Genomic DNA, 19464 nt, shown 5'->3' on the forward strand with positions numbered 1-19464 from the left:
GAGGTGCCGCCTCCTTGTCTTTTCTGCATCACACATACAGACTTGGGTCGCGCACACACACACACACACGCACGCACGCACGCACGCACGCACGCACGCACACGCACACACACACACACACACACACACACACACACACACACACAGTATATATTTTAATTAGCAAGTATAAAAGGCCATGACTTTCATCAATTCGAATCAGTGTGTAATACATTTCACCAAACCTAAACCCTTACATTTCACAGATTCTTTGGTACTCTGACTGAGTGTCTGCTTGTGTCAAATACTGTGATAATGCAACAAATGTTTGGTTATTACTGTAGGCCAAATATACTCCACAAAAAGCTTGTATTGAGAAGCACGTGTAAAGATAAACAATTTGAATGTAAATGTGGAAAGACAACATGTCTCATCACAGCAGCAGCAAACTAAACTCTTGATCAGCTTAGACTGTTGTAGTTGTGTAGTCACACCGAGCAAAATGATGGCTGGGCATAGAGTATAGTATGCGTTCAAACTCTAAGGTAGCACAGTAGCTTATGTTTTATTGGAATATTCCTACCAGTATGTGTGTGTGTGTGTGTGTGTGTGTGTGTGTGTGTGTGTGTGTGTGTGTGTGTGTGTGTGTGTGTGTGTGTGTGTGTGTGTGTGTGTGTGTGTCAAATCAAATGAAATGTATTGGTCACATACACGTGTTTAGCAGATGTTATTACGGGTGTAGCGAAATGCTTGTGCTTCTAGCTCCGACAGTGCAGTAATATCTAACAAGTAATATCTAACAGTTAAACAACATATACACAAAATACACGTAAATCTAAGTAAGGAATGGATTAAGAATATATATATACATATGTCAGAGTGGCGTTGGACTAAGGTAGTGGCATAGTATAGAGTACAGTATATACATATGAGATGGGTGATGCAATATGTACACACAATTAAAGTGACTAAGATACCGTAGAATAGTATAGAGTACAGTTTATACATATGAGATGAGTAATGTAAGATACAGAGAAATTATTAAAGTGGATAGTGTTTCATTTCCTTAAAGTTGCCAGTGATTCCTAATCTATGTCTATAGGCAGCAGCCTCTGATGTGCTGGAGATGGCTGTTTAACAGTCAGTGATGTAGTATAGAATACAATACAGTATATACATATGAGATGGGTGATGCAATATGTAAACACAATTTAAAAGTGACTAAGATACCGCAGAATAGTGTGGAGTGCTGTTTATACATATGAGATGGGTAATGCTAGATACGGAAACATTATTAAAGTGGCTAGTGATCCATTTCTAAAAGTGGCCAGTGATTCCTATTCTATGTCTATAGGCAGCAGCCTCTGATGTGCTAGTGATGTCTGTTTAGCAGTCTGATGGCCTTGAGATAGAAACTGTTTTTCAGCCTCTCGGTCCCAGCTTTGATGCACCTGTACTGACCTCGCCTTCTGGATGATAGCGGGGTGAACAGGCAATGGCTCGGGTGGTTGATGTCCTTGATGATCTTTTTGGCCTTCCTATGGCATCGGGTGCTGTAGGTGTCCAGGAGGGCGGGAAGTTTGCCCCTGGTAATGCGTTGGGCAGACCGCACCACCCTCTGGAGAGCTTTGCGGTTTTTGGCGGTGCAGTTACCGTACCAGGCGGTGATACAGCCTAACTGGATGCTCTCAATTGTTCATCTGTAAAAGTTTGTGAGGGTTTTAGGTGTAAAGCCACATTTCTTTAACCTCCTGAGGTTGAAGAGGCGGTTGTGCCTTCTTCACCACACTATCTGTGTGGGTGGACCATTTTGGTTTGTCAGTGATGTGTACGCCGAGGAACTTGAAGCTTTCCACCTTCTCCACTGCGGTCCCATCGATGTGGATAGGGGTGTGTGTGTGTGTGTGTGGCTGCATTTACACACACAGCCCAATTCTGACAATTTTCACTAATTGGTCTTTTGACCAATCCAGAACAGCTCTGAAAAAGATCTGATGTGAAAAGGTCTGATGCGATTGGTCAAAATACCAATTAATGGAAAGAATATGAGAATTCGGCTACCTTTGTAAACACAGCCTCAGTGTCTCTGTGTGTTTTGGACATTTGGAAAGTTTACTGACAAATCTTCTGTTTCCATCAGGACTGTCACTGGCATAAAAGGGTTGGATGGAAACCTGGTTACTGACTGCCAGCTCTGTGGGCTTACAGGTCATGCGAACATTGCTTAGATTGTTTTGCCAGTTATTTGCTATGAGGGGGAACTGCCCCAATGAAATCACAGGATTTCATAGCATAAATTATAATAACACAAATACATTTCTGCATAGTGTATCTTTAACAGAGCCGAAAAGGAGGCATTGTGCTGTTTTCAGATGGTTTAGGGACCATCGTAAAAGTGCAATACATGTGATTGCATGTAAGCAAAAAAAATATTTGTTTTTGCGTTCCCATGAAGATTACACACACCTCATAGGGCCTCCAGTCACTTAAGGGCCCAACATTTTTATTATTGACCCATTTACAAATGTACTTTTCAAAAGCTCCCTATCCAGGTGAAATGGAAATGTACAACCACATAATGTGAAGTCACTGACCCCCCTCATCCATACTACATTCATTAAAATTCCAGTTCACCACTTCCTTGATTTTATAGGCATATTTCTTTTGATAGGTCTAACTTTGAATACCTTTCTATCCATATGAGCTAAAGATATACAGACAAGGGCTGTGGGTTCCTTCAACTCTCCTATCAAAATTACACTTTTTTTTATTCCTCCTCTTTGATTCTCTTCCAAATAGTTTTCCTATTACAGATTTAGATATTAATTAACATACAGATCTGATGTTCAATAGCTTCCTATCCACATATACATCTAAAACCACTTGTGGTTAGGTCTCTGACTTCCCTCGTCCTTAGTAGGCTACACCCATCAGAATTGCCATTTTTCATTTCACTGATTTGCCATGAATATTTCCTGCGATGGGTCAAATTGCTCACTGCCCATATGAGCTACAGATCTACAGACAAGTGTGGTGGGTTCCTTGACCTCCCTTATCAAAGGTACACCTTTTATTTATTTTGTATTCCTCCCCTTTGATTTTCTACAAATATTTCTCCTATACAGCTGCGGTTATTAATTCACGTACAGATCACATTTCCAACAGCTTCCAGTCCAAATTACATATACATCTAAAACCGCATGAGTTTGGGTCTTTGGTGTCCCTTGTCACGTCCACTCCCGCTCCGGCGCTCGACGTCGCCGGTCTACTAACCACCGGTCCTGGCAACCCATCCTTACAAATCTAAAAGTTAAAGAATTTGTGCCACGAACAGTTCATAAAGAAAAATATATATATAATCACAATATGTAAAATGTTGGTCCCATGAGCTGAAATAAAAGATCCCAGAAATGTACCATATGCACAAAAATCTTATTTCTCTTAAATTTTGTGCACAAATGTGTTTACATCCTGTTAATGAGCATTTCAGCAAGATCATTACACAGGTGCACCTTGTGCTGTGGACAATAAAACATCACTCTAAAATATGTAGTTTTGTCACCAACACAATGCCACAGATGTCAAATATTTTGGAATGTCCACCAGAGCTGTTGGCAGAGAATTGAATGCTAATTTCTCTATTATAAGCCGCCTCCAACGTCGTTTTAGAGAATTGGCAGTACGTCCAACCAGCCTCACAACCGCAGATCACATGTAACCATGCCAGCCCAGGTCCTTGACATCAGACTTCTTCACCTGTGGGATCGTCTGAGACCAGCCACTTAGACAGCTGATGAAACTGTGGGTTTGCACAACCAAAGAATTTCTGCACAAATTGTCAGAAACTGTCTCAGGGAAGCTCATCTGCGTGCTTGTCGTCCTGACCAGGGTCTTGACCTGACTGCAGATTGGCATCGTAACCGACTTCAGTGGGCAAATGCTCACCTTCGACGGCCACTGGCATGCTGGAGAAGTTTGCTCTTCACGGATGAATCCCACTTTCAACTGTACCGGGCAGATGGTGTCGTGTGGGCGAGCGATTTGCTGATGTCAACATTGTGTCAACAGAGTGCCCCATGGTGGCGGTGGGGTTATGGTATGGGCAGGCATAAACTACGGACAACAAACACAATTGCATTTTATCAATGGCAACTTGAATGCACAGATATACCATGATGAGATCCTGAGGCCCATTGTTGTGCCATTCATCCACCACCATCACCTCATGTTTCATCATCAATGCACGGCCCCATGTCGAAAAATCTGTACACAATACCTGGAAGCTGAAAATGTCCCAGTTCTTCCACGGCCTGTGTACTCACCAGACATATCACCCATTGAGCATGTTTGGGATGCTCTGGATCGACGTCTACGACAGCGTGTTCCAGTTCCCGCCAATATCCAGCAACTTCGCACAGCCATTGAAGAGGAGTGGGACAACATTCCACAGGCCACAATCAACAGCCTGATCAACTCTATGCGAAGGAGATGTGTCGCGTTGCATGAAGCAAATGGTGGTCACACCAGATACTGACTCATTTTCTGATCCACGCCCCTACTTTTTTTTAAAGGTATCTGTGACCGACAGATGCATATCTGTATTCCCAGTAATGTGAAATCCATAGATTAGGGCCTAATGAATTTATTTCAATTGACTGATTTCATATTATGAACTGTAACTCAGTAAAATCTTTGAAATCGTTACATATTGCGTTTATATTTTTTGTTCAGTGAAGAAATATGTTTAACAATTTATTAAGGCGACATACAATGCATTCAGAATGTATTCAGAACCCTTGAATTAAAAAAAAATCCTCATCAATCTACACAAAATACCTCATAATGACAAAGTGAAAACAGAAAACAGAAATACATTATATACATATGTATTCAGACGCTTTGCAATGATACTCGAAATTGAGCTCAGGCGCATACTGTTTCCATTTATCATCCTTGTGATGTTTTTACAACTTCATTGAAGTCCACCTGTGGTAAATTCAATTGATTGGATATGATTTGTAAAGGCACACACCTGTCTATATAAGGTCTCACAGTTGACAGTACATGTCAGAGCAAAAACCAAGCCATGAGGTCAAAGGAATTGTCCATAGAACTCTGAGACAGGATTGTGTCAAGGCACAGACCTGGGGAAGAGTACCAAAAAAATCTCTGAAGCATTGAATGTCCCCAAGAACACAGTGGCCTGCATCATTCTTAAATGGAAGAAGTTTGGAACCACCAAGACTCTTCCTAGAGCTCGCCACTAGACCAAACTGAGCAATCGGAGAAGAAGGGCCTTGGTCAGGGAGGTGACCAAAGACCTATTGGTCACTCTGACAGAGCTCCAGAGTTCCTCTATGGAGATGGGAGAACCTTCTAGAAGGACAACAATCTCTGGAGCACTCCACCAATCAGGCCTTTATGGTAGAGTGGCCAGATGGAAGCCACTCCTTAGTATAAGGCACATGGCAGCTAAAGACTCTCTGGTCTGAGAAACAAGATTCTGATCTGATCTGATGATCTGATCTGATGAACCCAAGACTCCATGGTCTGAATGCCAAGCGTCACGTCTGGAGGAAATCTGGCACCACCCCTACGATGAAGCATGGTGATGGCAGCATCATGCTGTGGGGATGTTTTTCAGCGACAGGGACTGGGAGACTAGTCAGGATCGAGGGAAAGATGAATGGAGCAAAATACAGAGAGATCCTTGATGAAAACCTGCTCCAGAGCGCTCAGGATCTTAGACTGGGGCGAAGGTTCACCTTCCAATAGGACAACAACCCTAAGCACACAGCCTAGACAACGCAGGAGTGGCTTTGGGACAAGTCTCTGAATGTCCTTGAGTGGCCCAGTCAGAGCCTGGACTCTAACCCGATCGAACATCTCTGGAGAGACCTGATAAAAGCTGTGCAGCGACTCTCCCCATCCAACCTGACATATCGTGAGAGGATCTGCAGAGAAGAATGGGAGAAACTCCCCAAATACAGGTGTGCCAAGCTTGTAGCGTCATACCCAAGAAGACTCGAGCACAGCAAGCAGCAGCAGAATGAGTGAGCGTACCCGGTCAGTTTAAGTAGACCGTCAAATAAGGTAGATGTGATTGATACTAGCTTCTAATTGGTACCATCTCCGCGTATGCATCAGCTGAGGTGGGGCATTCAGGTTTTCTTTCTGAACTGGCTCTGCTTAATTCGTGAATAATCAACAGCAAGCTAACATTAGTAGTTTTGTTAGCTAGCTATAGATTGGATCATTCTAGATAGTTTAAGAGAATTACAAAACTGCTTTTATTAACGGATTTTGTTAACACGTACCTTGTTTTCCATGAACATTTGTGTTCACTCGTATGAGGCAGGCAATCAGGCAGGCGGGAAAGGAGGGTCACCACTAGATAACACAGCTTAAGTCAGATTCCACCTGGATCACTAGATTCGGTTATACATCAAAATATCTTGAATCATGCATTCCTGCTTAGATGTGTTAGATGAAACAACTAATTTATTGAATACCTCAATTGTCTATTCATACCTCAAAAGTATATTTATCATACTTCCTATTAAAGCACTATGAATTACTTTCTTAGATGAATACTCATGATTTGAGTTGAAGGCGGGCGCGCACAGCAATATGGGCAGGTATGGATAGAATGCCAGGGCTGGATTCTTGTCCCAGTCCATCCCTGTGTGTGTGTGTGTGTGTGTGTGTGTGTGTGTGTGTGTGTGTGTATGTGTGTGTGTGTGTGTGTGTGTGTGTGTGTGTGTGTGTGAGACAGCGCTGATGCTCTCTGTTTGTTTTGTAGGACTATGTATCAACAGGATGTGGTTAAAGACCAGCCCGAGGTAGCTCACTGATCTATTTAATTAATGATTGAAAGGTGTTAAAATGACCAGTTTCTCATAGCAGGAAAATGACCCTGCAGCAGGAAATGTGAATTATTGTGTGGATTATAATTAATGGACATTTTGTTGGTTATATTTTTAGTTAGTGCAAGTCAAGTCTGCCATTTTAAAGTGGAAATAAACTTTAGAGGCCTTTTTAAACCTCATATAAACTACATGTTTGCATGTCCTGCTGTGTAGGAAATTTCTGTGATTTTTTTTTAGAAACTAATCAGATTTTTTCTGCCCTAAACCAATCAGATCATTTTTGCCCTTCGAACAAAGTTGACGCACTTTGTCAACCTGCAGGCATTTCCTGCAACAACAGGGTGATCAAAATGAGATCCTATCTGTATACAGTACATGTGCCATATCCCCTGTTTGATGATGACGCAAAAACATGTGTCTGTTTAACAGAAAGTGTGTGATGATATGTAGCCTATCTGTTGTTGTGCATTCTCTTGTCTCTGGTGTGCAGAGAGGACAGTAGAAAGAGGACACCGAAGCTACAAACAGAAGATCAACTCAATCTACATGTGCATGCCTGACCAATACCAGCACAGGGAGCAGGACATGACCTCAAACCTGGAAACACTTTCTCTGACGGCAGTCCGGTTCTAGATTTGAGCAAGTCATTCATAACAATTACTGACTAATCATTCTCTTTCTACTAAATTAAGTGAATGATACATGTGTAACACATGAATAAAGAGCAAATAAATCTTTAGTCTCCTCGATATTCAAAGGCAAAGGAATTAGTAAAATATTGAGCTAGGCTGAAACACCTGCATTTTGGAGCTTACTTACTCAAGAAAGCAAAAATGAGGCCAAGTATGTATGAGGCTTTATTAACTCAATGAATTATATATATTGTTTTACATCGTTTGCTAACTGATATGTGACACGTATTAATGCCAAAATAAAGTGCAAAACAAGCAAAAAATTTTTACAAAATGTTAGATTTCTTTTTTATTAATAAAAAATTGCAAAACAGGTGAGGCTCTGAATGATGGGTCGCCACTGCCGTTAATTGTTATTATTATTTTTTAAATGTGCCATCTGGATTGCTTAATATGAGAAATTTGGAATGATGTATACTTTTACTTTTTATACTTAAATATATTTTAGCAATTACATTTACTTTTGGTACTTACGTATATTTAAAAACAAATTATTTTAGACTTTTACTCAAGTAGTATTTTCTGGGTGACTCACTTTTACTGGTATCTTTACTTTTACTCAAATATGACAATTGGGTACTTTTTCCAACACTGACACATTGCAACAATTTATGAGAAGCGTTTTGAACAATTACCAGTCAGAGGGGGCAAAGCAAACGTTTCTGAGTGTTGATATGATTAGGAAAGTAATGCTTCTGCGAAGGGGGGAGCATTGAGCCTTGTTCAACAAACAAATGCAAACCATCTCAGTATAGTGCAGTGGCCAAGCTTATCAACTTAGCCCAAACCTCAGCTCTGTAAGTAATGTGAATGGGGCAGACATTTACTTCTGAGGGCTGCTCCAGATGGGGTGCTGTTCATTTGGATTAAATCTCATTTAAAAATGAAATCCAAAACGAATTCATGACGTTGGCAAGGTATTCAGTTAAACATTTAGCATGCTGAAAGTAGTCGACCTTGCTGCCCTGCTCACCTGAATGTCAGGGTAATATTAGGAATATCAATAGTAAATATTAGAGGACTATTAGTTTATTTTTCAAGCTGTGTACATTTCCAATAATCAAGAGACAGACGAGGGCCTCATGATTTCAAACCTCAACATAGGGTTAAGTGTCCTAGCAGTATCAAAGTCAGTCTTTTACTCTGTTTTTACGATCAAAATAAGGATTCTTAGTCTTTGAAAAAAAGACAATTTTTACTAACTTGCAGTCTTATTTGCTTATAGTTGTGTGCAAGTATCATCTTTGAAACGTGTGGTCAAGATGTGCTGCCTCCTTGTCTTTTCAGATACAAACTTGGTTCTCTCACACACACACACACACACACACACACACACACACACACACACACACACACACACACACACACACACACACACACACACACACACACACACACACACACACACACACACACACACACACATAATCACGCAGCACTCATCACGCAGCACTCACGGACACATATACACACACACACACTTGCACATACACACATTCGCGCATCACTCACACACACACACACACACACACACACACACACACACACACACACACACACACACACACACACACACACACACACACACACACACACACACATTCACACATTCACACATAGAGACACACACACACACAGGAATTCCAATAAAACATAAGCTACTGTACAACCTTAGAGTTTGAAAGCATACTATACTCTATGCCCTGCCATCATGTTGCTTGCTATGACTACACTACTACAACTATTTAAGCTGAAAATGAGTTTAGTTTTCTGCTGCTCCCTATTGGTCACAGTGTGATGAGACATGATGTCTTTTCAAACTGTTTATCCTTACACATGCAAGCTTTTTGTGGAGTATATTTGGCCTACAGTAATAACCAAACATGTATTGCATTATCACAGTATTTGACACTAGCAGACACTCATTCAGAGTACCATAGAATCTGTGAAATGTAAGGGTTTAGGTTGGGCGAAATTTTACACCAGTACAAGTGGTGAAAGTCATGGACATTTCTAATGTGTTTGCGTTTATTGTTTATTGTGCCTTTATTTAACCAGGTAAATCCTTGAGAACACATTCTCTGTTACAATAAAGATCAAGATGAGAGCGATGAGAGGGTTAATTGTGTGTGTGTGTGTGGTGGGGGGACAGGATATGTAAATATAATCATTGGCATTCATGACATGTTGGCTGAAGTGTGAGATTTTTTTTTCAATTTTTGCTGCTTCTTTGGGCTTAATGTGTTACAAAATATATCAAGACAGTCAAGATAACACTAGCCAAGAAACGATAAGGTGCTGCTTGGATATTGTTTAGTACTATTTAAGTATTAAGGAAGTAATAGAGAAGTTTTGAGATGATGGCCAATGTTTTTTTCATGGTTTTGTTTGTCCTTTCAACATGCTGGGGTAAGACGTCGAAGGTTACACTCATATTATGCAAAGTCTATATTTTAGTTATGAATTTGTTATCTTTAAAAAGAAATGACAACTCAATCAATTTTATTTCCACTTTGTAACACGATAAAATTTTAAGAAATCCAAAGGGTCTACATACTTTTGCAAGGCACTTTATATTGTTTTATGTCCTGTGGATTCGAGAAGAAAGATGACAAGTTCAACAGGAAAGTGAGCCTGTCAGGTAGCCAGCAGCCTTAATTCTTGCACAGAATCTAGCTGTGTTTTCTGTTTCAGAGATGTGTGCTCTTTTGTGTGATGAAAATGTCACCCACTGTATTCTGCTGATTTCTACTGTCTCTCGATGTTGTTATTACATATTGTTGTGTACTAAACAGCACTATGATTAAGTTTTATCAACCTATTGGACACACAGGTGAATATTCTCTGAACCAAACCAAACATAGTGCGAATGGAACCACTGGAACAACAGATGGAAAAAAGCTTGGTGAGTTACAGGATGGCATTTAGATATTAAATCTATCTTATATGCACAACATATTCAAAACATAGAAGCCCTTTACACACAACTGATATACAATACATTTGACACAGTTGTTGTGATATACACTCTTAGAAAAAAGGGTTCTTCGGTTGTCCATAGGAGAACCCTTTTTGGTTTCAGGTATAACCATTTTGGGTTCCATGACAAATACTCTGTTGTATCACAATCAATCTGCCAAATGTGTTGTACATCAGTTGTAAAACCTGACTGTGTACAAGGCCAGTAACATTCATGATAAAGCAGTAGAATTGCCACTAAGCAACAAGTTAAACTTCCCAAACATTTTTATTTTTATTTCCTTGTTCTTCAGAACTTCTTCGTTTTATTCGACTGTCTATCACGTGTCTGGGTTTGTCGATCATGCTCGTTCTCTCATATGCCATCTTCACCCACCTTCACAAACTGAAGATACACAGGTTGGTGATACTTGTCCTGTTTGGATTTTAGAAGTACATTATCATATATGACCGTTAACAAAAACATTCAAACTGGATTTTATAAATGAATGCCTGGATTTTTTCAATTTCGGATGAGTCTCTTATTCAATGTGTAAAAGTAATGTATAGCAACCCAGTGTTGTGTTCGAGACTACCTAAAGCGAGACTGATTCAAAACTAAGACCGGAGCAAATCGACACCGAGTCAAGACCAGGAAGGGGACAAGGGGTCCGAGTCAAGGCCGATTCCAGAAAAATGCGAGTCCAATTCAAGACCATGACTGCAGTTTTGTCACATTACCACCATAATAAGAGTTCCAAATGTCCAGTATTTCTGTGTTCATTTTTCAGAACAACATTATTGCTAACCCAAACACAGTGGAGAACAATGGGTCTTCTACACCTTCAGAGGGCTAAGGATTAAAACAATTATGATTATAATAATATACTTAATGATTATACTATTACTATTATTTTCAGTGATATTCTAATGTAATCTCTTCAGTTTTTATTGGAAAGGAAAGGGTTAACACTGAAGAGAAAAAAGACCCAATCAGGATTTTTGTTAGCTGGTTTCTGGGGAGATGAATCTAGCAAGCTAAGTCAGACATATCCTAGGCCATCGGAAGCTAGATAAAGGCATCTGCCATTCAACTGTATCAGGGCCTAAATTTGCAGTGACAACCAATCACATTTTGACTTAATGGGGGGGAATGTTTTTAAAAAAATACATAAACTACATAAACTTCTGCTTTCTTGAAGACCAACAGGTCACTGCGCAATAGTGAGCAGTAGTTTTCCCACAGTCGAGCTAGCTTTTGTTGTCGCTAGTTTGCAGTGAATACAGCAGGTGTTATCAAAGAGGATGTTGCTGCTAATTTGTTAGCTTCTCCCTTGTCATGTCAAAAATTACTTTAAACAGGAAGTTAAGTTTCAAATCATCATCATCATCTGGGCGCTTGCTGTCTCTTTGAAAATAACTTGTGTGTGGAAAATTGTTGCATTTAAAGCAGAACTGACAGCATTTTAGCAACATGAAATCTTATTCAAATCTTTTCATATACACCCTGAGGAAGAAATGACACTTAGCACAATTTTTTTGACAAGCGGCCACATAGATATGGTCATTTTCACGTTTTCATAAATTCTTGTAATGTTTGGGAATTATGTATAGCATTTGTCAAAATTCTAAAGCGATATCAAGTGGGAAAGTGGCTGTGCATTTGGACAATTAATAGATGCTTCAGTAAATTAAAGCGAATAAAAACATCTGTCTTGTCCAGGACCGGAGTCTACAGTAAGTCTTTATATAAACAAGACATTTGCCACACGACCTGGGATCATTCACTTTGAACTGGACTGTGTGTTTTCAGGCAGTTGCAACAGCATGACTTTAGATCATTAGAACACATTTGCCAAAAGTCACAATGAATGGATTTCTGCAAATGTGTAAACACCACGGGAGTCCTCTTACATTTGGGAACTTTACATTCCTATTGATCAAACAACCATGAAAGATAGTCTCTCTCTCCCTCAGTTATGCACATCAACAACAACAAGATCAACAACTAATGCTAGCCAGAGCAAGATTAGCTAAAATCTAACAAAGGAACATTAGATAAACCCTGTCAAACTTTTTCAGCTAGTTGGCTGTCAAAACTGCACTGATAAACGATTGGGAATTGTAGTCTCGTTTGTTCTTCTGCAGCTTGCCTGCCTATGCATGCTTGTCCCAAGCAAGCACCCACGCTAACTGTCTAAAGTTGGCTAGCTTGCTAACTAGCTACTTCCAGACACAAATGAGAGTTCACCTCAACCTGACCATTTTACTCACCGTAGCAGAGCGGGTTGTGCTGTTTAAATGGTATCTAGAGCGTTCTTGACTAACTATGACTTTTTTGTCTACGTTTACTGACACCGGTCATATTCAGCGAGTGTTGCGCATTCATAAATTCATCAGTTGTTCTGCGCTCTGGCACACTCAGACGAGAGTGCTCTGAAATCGGAGTAGATAGCCAGAGTGAATTTGCAAACGCAAGAGATAAGCTAACTGGATAACAGTCGTTCAAGTTCTTGCTAACTAACCAAATGACTCCTGCATCTCTAGCTGTGTATAGCCACCAAAAAAGTATATGAGGGGAAAAATGTATTCACTTTCCCACTCCTCCAATAGCATGCCATGCAATCCTCCTAGCAGCTACCTAGCTATCTAGCTAATGTTAGGCTCCTGTATTTTACATTGCAACATAAAAAGATACGCTAGCCTATTAGCCACATTATGACTGACTTGTGATAATTGCCATGGCTAGTTTGATTGTATTGACATTCCCAGCGTTAGTTACATTCACCTGTTTTTGTCCAGAATATTGAGTCCTTGAAACTGAAACAGTGCATCCCGAATGGAGGCAGCAAACAATGTACCAGATCAGCTATGATTTACAACCTGATAGCAATATATTTTGGACAACCAAGAAATGTATTGGTGAGTTATATGAATCATGCACTGAATTGCATCCATCTAATCTGCCAACAATGCCATCGTTGAACATTGAGTCAAATATAACCTATTTTTAAAACCTACAAAGTTGGTTTTGTATTATAAACTGGGAATTTTATATATTTGACTGATATTTCAAGTGCATTCGGAAAGTATTCAGACCCCTTGACTTTTTTAAACATTTTGTTATGTTACAGCCTTATTTTAAAATGGATTATATATTTTTTCCCCTCATCAATCTACACACAATACCCTGTAATAAAAAACAGAAATAGCACATTTACCTAAGTATTCAGACCCATTACTTAGTACTTTGTTGAGGAACCTTTAGCAGCGATTACAGCCTCGAGTCATCTTGGGAATGACGCAACAAGCTTGGCACACCTGTATTTGGGGAGTTTCTCCCATTCTCCTCTGCAGATCCTTTCAAGCTCTGTCAGGTTGGATGGGGAGCGGTGCTGCACAGCCATTTTCAGGTCACTCAAGAGATATTTGATTGGGTTCAACTTCGGGGTCTGGCTGGGCCACTCAAGGACATTCAGAGAGTTGTCCCGAAGTCACTCCCACGTTGTCTAGGCTGTGTGCTTAGGGTCGTTGTCTTGTTGGAAGGTGAACCTTCACCCCAGTCTGAGGTCCTGAGCACTCTGGAGCAGGTTTTCATCAAGGATCTCTCTGTACTTTGCTCCGTTCATCTTTCCCTCGATCCCACTCCCTGCCGCTGAAAAACATCCCCACATCATAATGCTGCCACCACCATGCTTCACCATAGAGATGGTGTCAGGTTTCCTACAGACGTGATCCTTGGCATTCAGGTCAAAAGTTCAACCTTGATTTCATCAGACCAGAGAATCTTGTTTCTCATAGTCTGCATCCTTTAGGTTCCTTTTGGCAAACTCCAAGTTGTCTGTCATGTGCCTTTTACTGAGGAGTGGCTTCTGTCTGGTCACTATACCATAAAGGCCTGATTGGTGGAGTCCTGCAGAGATGGTTGTTCTTCTGGAAGGCTCTCACATCTCCACAGAGGAACTCTGAAGCGCTGTCAAAGTGACCTTTGGGTTCTTGGCCACCTCCCTGACCTAGGCCCTTTCCCCCGATTGCTCAGTTTGTCGGGCGGCCAGCTCTAGGAAGAGTCTTGGTGGTTCCAAACTTCTTCCATTTAAAAATGATGGCGGCCACTGTGTTCATGGGGATCTTCAATGCTGCAGATATTGTTTGGTAAACTTCCCTAGATCTGTGCCTCGACACAATCCTGTCTTGGTGCTCTATGGACAATTCCTTCGACCTCATGGCTTGGTTTTTGCTCCGACATGCACTGTCAACTGTGGGACCTTATATAGACAGGTGTGTGCCTTTCCAAATCATGTCCAATCAATTGTACTTACCACAGCTGGACTCCAATCAAGTTGTAGAAGCATCTCAAGGATGATCAATGGAAATTGCACCTGAGCTCAATTTCGAGTCTCATAGCAAAGGGCCTGAATACTTATTTAAGTAAGGTATTTCTATTTTTTTTTAAATACATTTGCAAACCTGTTTTCGCTTTGCCATTATTGGGTATTGTGTGTAGATTGATGAGGGAAAAAACACATCTCATCAATTTTTAGAAAATACTGTAACGTAACAAAATGTGGAAAAAGTCAAGGGGTCTGAATATTTTCCGAATGCACTGTATGATTGTCTGTTTGTTTCATATCTGTAAATTAGTTAAAACACTGTCAGTTCCACTTTAAACTGTAGGTCACTGGTTACTTTGTGTGCTAAACGTGAAATGTTTTTTCCAATGGGAAGTAATAGTTGTACATTTCGATTGGGAAATGCTTAATGATGGTGTTTTTGTATTCTTATGATTGGGACCTCCTGGCTTATTATGTCCCCAGTGGTGAGCCTCTTTCCACCCAGGCCCGTCTACTTCCCTGATGCAAACAAACAACACTTTGGACTAAACATTTTCAATACCTGCTTTGCATACCCATTTTTGCCTTAGCATTATTTGGTAGGTATCATAAACTCAAACGTCTTTCCTACCCTACCGGCTACCGATGTCATTATTCTGTGCCAAAACCAGTTGAGAGCTACTCACTCTTGCTGCCTGCAGATGATATTCCGCTAAAACTAGGCTGTGTGCGCCGCGCGTGTGAATATTTGTCACGTGCTTTGCGATTGTGTAGGATACTTTGTGCATGATTTCTCTATTGTACTACATAATTGATAAATCGTATACCTCCACTACACTAGTTTGATATGCATTAGTAGGAATTAAGAAGTGAGTATACGCAATGTCCACTGAAAAATAATTTGGTATAGGGTTTATACTTTACTTGCATATAGCCATACTACACCGCTAACACTTTGTGTTTTACAAAAAGTGCACTCTCCTACATGAGTGCGCTGGTATTACGGTGGCTGTCCTTTCAGAATCACAAATCTGTCACACACTGAAGGCCTACAGGTTCACCACTTCGCCAACATGTCTATAATATATATAAAGGCTGTTAAGATACCGTTTAATGTTTCAAGAAAGGAGTGTATATATTTGGCCTGGCAAAGAGGTTTTATGCGCTGACTGAATGGAAGCTGATTATTATGAGGTTTTTATTCCGCTGGTCTTGGCTGGTCTCTGAAGAAATGACAAGTCCTCACTATCCGAGACCAAGTCAAGACCGAGTACAAATGTATCTAACACCAAGACAAAACCTAGACACTCAATATGTGGTCTCAAGACCGGCCTCGAGACCGAGACTGGTCTCAAGTACTACAACATTATAGCAACCTGCTTCTTCTCAGAGAGTGTGTGGCTCACTTGTTAGAGCATTGCGCTGGAGACAGTATGAAAAATGTATGCACTCACCACTGTAAATTGTGCTGTATAAGAGTGTCTGCTAAATGACTTAAATGTATGAAGTGATCTCTCCCTTTAAGACTGCATATCAATCTGAAACTATTTACCTACAAGTGTTATTGAATATTGTGACACATAGGGTTAATTGTGTGTGTGTGTGTGTGTGAGAGACAGCACTGATACTCTATTTGTGTTGTAGGACTATGTCTCAACAGGATGTGGTAGAACACCAGCCCGAGGTAGCTAACTGATCTATTTATTTAGAAGTGATTGAAAGGTGTTAAAATGAAAATACCAAATGATGTTTGTTCTGCTAAGCCAGCTATAGATGTGTCTGTTTAATATAAAGTATGTGATGATATGTAGCCTCTGTTGTTCTCAGGTCTCTGGTATGCGCGAGAAGAAAGTAGGCAGAGGGCACAGAAGCTACAAAGAGAAGATCAACTCAATCTACATGTGCATGCCTGACAAATTACCAGCACAGGGAGCAGGACATGACCTTTGACCTGGAAGTTCTCTATCTGGGTGTGTCCCAAAAGCATCCACACTTGTACTTTCCGATCATTTTATATGGTGTCTAAATCAGTTTGCTATAGCCTGTTAATGGAATGCTGCACAAGGTCCACCTTATGGCAACACCTTTCTGTACACCACCCACAGACTGTGCCATATAAAAACACCCTTTGGATAATAGTAGAGGAAGAATGCACACATGACTGTAAGTCACTTTGGATAAAATCTGTGGATAAAAGCGTCTGCTAAACGGCATATATTATTATTATTATATTACGAAACTCTCATTATGTGGTCATACAAAGATACATGGCTCATCATGTAATCATATAAACATGCAAGGAGGAATGTCATACCTCACACACCAAATTGATATGTGCAATCTACGCTATAGACTGCTTGGTCACTTGGAGTCAAATCTTCAGTTTTAATCTGCTTTTAGACAAGTAAAGGCACACAGTATGCATTTGCAGTCCCACGAGCTAGCTGAAAGTGTAGCGAGCCTCGCTCCTGAAAATGGTCCCAGTTTGTGGCAAGGGCTTGAATCCCAGATGAGATATTATTTTAACATTTTATAATGTAGAATTATAATTATTGTGTTAGTGTGTTGCGAAGGGAAGTGCAGCCAATGCCTTGAAAATGAAGATTAAGAATAAATGTAATGAGGAGCTACGTCTTTCTTCAGCCATATAGACACAAATACACTGATAATAATGAGGTTTATTATATAGGCTATATTACATAGACGTGTACACTTAAATGTATAATATATTACATGCATTATTATAATAATCATCCACTTCTGTCACGTCCTGACCAGTAAAAGGGGTTGTTTGTTATTGTAGTTTGGTCAGGGCGTGGCAGGGGGTGTTTGTTTTATGTGTTATTTTTTTTCTTTTGGTTAATGTTCTATGTTGGTATATTTCTATGTTCATTCTAGTCTTTCTATTTCTATGTTTAGGTTATTGGGTTGACCTTCAATTGGAGGCAGCTGTTCCTCGTTGCCTCTAATTGAAGGTCCTATTTAGTAGGGGTGTTTTTTCATGGGTTTTTGTGGGTAGTTGTTCCTTGTGTAGTTGTGTGCCTTACAGGACTGTTTCTCGTCGATGTTTTTTGTATTAAGTGTTTTGTTTCGTTTTCTTCTCATTAAATAAAGAAGATGAGCATACACATTCCCGCTGTGCTTTGGTCCAATTCCTACACCGAACGTGACAGAACTACCCACCACCAACGGACCAAGCAGCGGGGTAAGGAGCATGGTGAAGAAGAATGGACATGGGCAGAGATGAGGATGAGCATATCCAGGGCTATGGAGGATGTAAGGAAGACCGAGAGGCATCCCCAAGAACATTCTTTTGGGGGGGCACACGGGGAGTTGGGCAGAGTCAGGATGGAGACCTGAGCCAACTCCCCGTGCTTATTATGGGGAGCAACGAATGAGTGTCACCTCAGTCATTCTTGCAACCAAAGTCCTTTGAGATATGTTCACCCTCTGGTTGGTATTATCTTCGGAACTATTTAGTCCTTTTTAACAGACTAAGGGTGATTTATCTAGCGGACAAGCATTCCATACAACATAAATCAAGTATTTCCTCATTTACCACTGCAAATCTACTGTGGCAATTTACCAGACATTTTGTATGAATGAAAACTTTTGGTGTAGCCTGTTAATATTTTTATTTGTTTCCTATTTATGTTAGCCATTAAAATACTACTGTCTTTAAAATAAAAGTGTCTGTTATGGTAATTTCTTATCAATATCGGGGTATTTAAAATGTGTAACTAAATCAAAGGGGGGGATTGAGGTATTGTGCTAGAAGGGTATGGGTCGGAAATCAAACCCATACCGGTAGGCCTATACAGTTGAAGTCGGAAGTTTACCAACACCTTAGCCAAATACATTTAAACTCCGTTTTTCACAATTCCTGACATTTAATCCTAGTAATAATTCCCTGTATTAGGTCAGTTAGGATCACCACTTTTTTTAAGAATACTCAATTAGTATTTGGTAGCATTGCCATTAAATTGTTTAACTTGGGTCAAACGTTCCGGGTAGCCTTCCACAAGCTTCCCACAATAAATTGGGTAAATTTTGGCCCATTCCTCCTGACAGAGCTGGTGTAACTGAGTCAGGTTTGTAGGCCTCCTTGTTGCACACACTTTTTCAGTTCTGCCCACAACTTTTCTATAGGATTGAGGTCAGGGCTTTGTGATGGCCACACCAATACCTTGACTTTGTTGTCCTTAAGCCATTTTGCCACAACTTTGGAAGTATGCTTGGGGTCATTGTCCATTTGGAAGACCCATTTGCAACCAAGCTTTAACTTCCTGACCGATATCTTGAGATGTTTCTTCAATATATCCACATAATTTTCCAACCTCATGATGCCATCTATTTTGTGAAGTGCACCAGTCCCTCCTGCAGCAAAGCACCCCCACAACATGATGCTGCCACCCCCGTGCTTCACGGTTGGGATGGTGTTCTTTGGCTTGCAAGCTTCCCCCTTTTTCCTCCAAGCATAACGATGGTCATTAAGGCCAAACAGTTATATTTTTGTTTCATCAGACCAGAGAACATTTCTCCAAAAAGTACGATCTTTGTCCCCATGTGCAGTTGCAAACTGTAGTCTGGCTTTTTTCATGGGGGTTTTGGAGCAGTGGCTTCTTCCTTGCTGAG

At 40.4% G+C, this 19464-nt stretch overlaps 1 long non-coding RNA gene across 1 annotated transcript; it reads left to right on the plus strand.

Moving 5' to 3' along the window:
* Window positions 1–9787: 9787 nt before the first annotated feature.
* LOC145861124 (uncharacterized) lies at window positions 9788–18507 on the plus strand. Its single transcript, XR_014380954.1, has 6 exons — window positions 9788–9949; window positions 10374–10445; window positions 10813–10918; window positions 16474–16513; window positions 16657–16799; window positions 17944–18507. It is a non-coding gene; the product is annotated as an uncharacterized LOC145861124 (long non-coding RNA).
* Window positions 18508–19464: the final 957 nt, after the last annotated feature.

The sequence above is a fragment of the Salmo salar genome, chromosome 16 (assembly GCF_965601325.2).
Source record: "Salmo salar chromosome 16, fSalSal1, whole genome shotgun sequence".
Taxonomy (NCBI): domain Eukaryota; kingdom Metazoa; phylum Chordata; class Actinopteri; order Salmoniformes; family Salmonidae; genus Salmo; species Salmo salar.